The 4,401-nt window shown below is 40.5% G+C and overlaps 1 protein-coding gene across 1 annotated transcript in view; it reads right to left on the bottom strand.

The window, feature by feature from the left end:
• The window catches only part of ISL1 (ISL LIM homeobox 1), a 29,884-nt gene that overhangs the window by 10,972 nt on the left and 14,511 nt on the right, over positions 1–4,401 (bottom strand). The window lies entirely within an intron of this gene.

Consider the following 4,401-nt stretch of genomic DNA (forward strand, 5'->3'; position numbering starts at 1 on the left):
CAACTGGGACAAAAACTCACCTGATGGAAAATCTACAAGTGGATACTTGTTGTACTATGGAAATAGTTTGATTGAATGGACTAGTCAAAACAAACTATTGTAGCCATGTCTACTGGAGAAGCTGAATGTGTATCAGCACAAAGTGCCAGCTATGAGCTCTACTGGATTATTCATCTACTGAAAGACTTCAGCATAGATGAACCAAAGCCAATAATACTTTTTGAGGACAATGAAGCTTGTATCGCCATCTGCAAAGGTGAAGGCACCAAATCTAAAAACAAGACCATCACACTCAGATGTCACTACGTGAAAGAGCTGCAAGACCAAGGACTGATTGAACTCCAATACTGTCCTACTGATCAGATGACTGCCGACATCCTGACCAAGCCGCTTGACAAGCAACGTTTTGAAACTCTTTGTGAATGTTTGAATCTGCATGACTTTCGTGTTATAACTTGAGAAGGGGTGTTGGGTATTACAAGTTGAAAACACTCAGTATATCTGGGGTGAAATGTTTGTTTATGTTACTCACAGGAAGTCACATATTTCTCATGTAATCAATGTTCTTTAGCTATAGAAAGCCCTGGAATTTTCTCCCTGATCTAGGAATTTGATTGGGACTAAAGTGTCAAGGTGTATTACTATTTTATGGCTTCTCTTCCCATCTTTGTTTGGTGTTCTGAAGAAGAAGAGTAGCCATAATCTCTCTCTTCTAGTTTTGTCTTTGTAGAATAAGGACATAGCAGATTTTGCTCTGTTGTTATTTTCATCCCAGTTACCCTTCCCATGCTAGAATTTAGTAAAAACTTTATATTTTAATCACACATGGACTCTGAGTCTGAATTATTTTATTCCGGGACTGCTGGACTATCTTATACCATTTTTTCAATATCTCACTATCACCCAACACACACAATACAACATTTTTCTATTGTTCACAATTTTCCAGTATTGAAAAATGTGATCTTTGCTGTGGAGTTTCCTTTATATGGTCAGGCATTTTGGGGGAAACTTCTAGGTGGGCCACAGATGGTCTCAGGTGGGCTGCAGTGAGTGATAGCCTTACATGACAATGCTGAGTACACCCTTGAATTTTAAGTTCCATTGAGATGGAAGGGACTTCTTTCTGTGCCATGCCCCTGAGTGTGTTTGGGTGCATTCTACTACTTCATGAATAGGCTTCCCCATACATTTCAATGACAAGGAATGCTCAAAGCATGCATCTCTTGGCACACAGCAAAGCCATCTCCTCTACTGAATTAAATTTTTAAAAAAACCCATTCTTACAGGCAGATAAGCTCTGAAAAGGAGTTACCAGATCTGAGGGAAACTGATTTATTCCAGGAGAGGGTTGGAAAGAGACTATAGTTCCCAAGAGTCAAAAGTGACTTGGGGGGGGGGGGGATTGCTTCCCATCTTTCTTTTGTCCCTCTTTGGTCAAACAGATCCTGCAGGGTTTTTTTTTTTTTTTAAACTGTTTGTCAGAGACCACAAGAAGAATGAGTGTATTTACCAAGAGTCTACTTCCAAATCGTCTTCCGTTCTTAAAAATAAGTCCATAAACAAACCACCTGCCTCTAATCTACATTCAGCCAAATGTTTCCCTGTGAGAAAATGAGAACAATGAGCCTCTGGTATCAGGACCGTCCCAAGCCATTTCACACCTCAGAGCATCTGGAGTGCCTGATCCGAAAGGGCATGCCACCATCCCTTGCAATGCTGCAAGCAAGCTGCGCCCCAGCATCCTCTGCAGCAGCGCAAGGGATCATGGTCGCCTCTCTGATCACACAGGGCTTCTTTGACAGCTCTGTGCCCTAAGCCACTTAATGACTTGTCTGCATAGCCCAGTTAGACATGACTAGTCCTCCCCCCCCCTACCAAATTCACTGCAATTCATCTAGAACATCATGGCACATGTGATTTGCACCCCACTTTTGCCTTTGCTTTCATGCTTTGTTATTCTAACAGATTTTTTTTCTATGGCATATCTCATCTTTGCTCTGACCTGGATAGCCCAGGCAAGCCTGATCTTGTCAGATCTTGGAAGCTAAGCAGGTTCAGAGTACTTGGATGGGAGACCACCACAGAAGTGGTAGGCAATGGCAAACTGCTACTGAATGTCTTTTGCCTTGAAAATTCTACAGGGTCATCATGAGTCAGCTGTGACTTGAAGGTACTTTCCGCATCTCATCCTAAAACCATCCGTCATATCTTTCTTAGACTCATTTCCTCTTCTATCCAAAGTCTTCTATCCATTGTTAAAAGCTGCACTAAGAGACCCTGGAGTACAATAATTTTATCTGAATGACACATAGCACCTAGAAGAATGCTGGCCAACTAAAACACCATTTTCAAACATACAGGGCCAGTCCTACCAACAGGCAAGGTTAGGGCATCCACCATAGGTGACTTGGAAATAACACTAAAGGACATACCGTAAATGATACATAACTGAATTGATTTTACCACCATGGGATAGCTCTGCAAACATGTCTAATCAGAAGTATGTTCCATTAAATTCAGTAGGACTTTCCTCCTAATAATCACGCTTAGGACTCCGGTTCCAAGGAACCAAGTATCAAGTGACATTTTCTAACAAATATACCAATTTTAAATTAAACGAGAAAGGTTCTCTTTGCAGAATTACAGCCAACGTTATCAAAATGAAGATATTTTTTGTTCTTTTCCCTTTATCCTGCTACATTTGGGAAACAACTTTCACTTGATGTTCTGTCATTGCTATTAAGAACGTTAATCACTGAAAAACCATTCATAACATACCTTATTATTTTAAAGATCTGGTTTAAACACACTTAGGCCAGGAAATTGAGTTAAGGTTGAACTTCTGTCCTTAAATCACCTGGTTGGGCCTAAGTATTGCAGATGATATGGTCCCATATGAGCTGCCAAATGATGTAGGCATAAGGGAGTTAAGAACATAATTTATTGGTAAATTACTGTTAGCTTTTTTTAGGGGGAAGCTAGCTCATTAAATACTATGTAGCTCTACAAATCACATTTTTTTTAAAAAAAATCTATTTAGCAATGGAAGTTTAGAAACATGTACTGAAAGGTACAATATAAAAACATGTAGACAACTGAGCTAAATCATACATTTGAACACTGTCCTAAAGCCAATATTACAACACATCAATGTAATTCACATATACAAAATCTGTGTGTGGGATGAAAATTAGGGGCAGGTTGTTGGGTTTTTTGTAATAATGGATACCTATGTGCATATTTAGGAATGCATTTAAAAAAAAAAAAAAACCTTTCTTACCCTCTGAGCAGAGACACCTTTATTGGAGCCAGACCACCATGTGATCCAAGTCAACAGCTTAGGCAGCGCAACCCATGTGTCATATTGGGGCACTACTAGATTTGTTGGTTGACTAACACAGTGGTAACAAGCTGGATATGCTGGATGTCTGAAATAGTTCCCAGGCATCAACTAGGAGAGGGAGGCAGCAGTTCAGTTGCTGGACTTGGCTCTGGGAATGCCAAATTCCACTGTCTTCTGCTAACTTGGAGAGCCTTTGGTGGATCTCTGACTTCTTTCACAGGGTAAACAGGAGGATAAAAAAAATAAAATCTTTCTCGGGACGTAAAAGTACTTTGTGCTCAAACCAAAGGTCCTGAGATGTTTACACCTAGCAGAGCTGCTTAAATCCCAGGGGCCTCAGTGACAGTTAAGCCTTGCTGATCACCTACAGGACTGCAGCCAAGTCTGGAAGAGTTATACAAATTATCAGGAAGAATTTGAATTGTCACTCAGTTATAGGGATCCCAAAGACATCTTTCTATGGCTTTTGATCAACAGAGGCTGCAGTCTGATGGGCACGTGCTTGGGGGGGGGGGTAAGCCCCATTGTATAGCACATTTATTTCAAAGGAGCCCTGTTTAGGATTGTCCCCCAAATCTGCACAGATATGCATATGGGCAAAAACAAAGGGTAGGGGTGGGATTTTAATTGATAGCGCTGCAACCATGTCATAGAGGCCATTCTCTCCAATGTAAGCGAAGAGTAGGGGGGTGCCTCTTGAGTCTGGAGTTTTTATAGGTACCTAAATTAATTCTCACCATAACTTCAGTGAATCAAAGGGTTTTTAAACATTAATCCAGCTAGCTAATTAATTGCCATAACCTTGCTTTTCTTCTTCCTCTCTGTGTTAGTTTGAAAGAAAGAAGCAACTCAGTTTTAAAAAAATGTTTTATAAACATTTTAAAATGTTGGGGGGCGACATACTGGAAATAAAATGAATATCTAAGCACAGAACTATTGTTTTTAAAATGTATTCATTGGACAGATGGCTACTGTGTGCTGCATCCAGGTGTAGCTTCCTGACCCACGCGCGTTCTCTGTCTGCATTCCGACAGGGAAATCAGTTCCGTGTAGGG

This window comes from Gekko japonicus, unplaced genomic scaffold (assembly GCF_001447785.1).
Source record: "Gekko japonicus isolate JY-2015 unplaced genomic scaffold, Gekko_japonicus_V1.1 scaffold941, whole genome shotgun sequence".
Lineage (NCBI taxonomy): Eukaryota > Metazoa > Chordata > Lepidosauria > Squamata > Gekkonidae > Gekko > Gekko japonicus.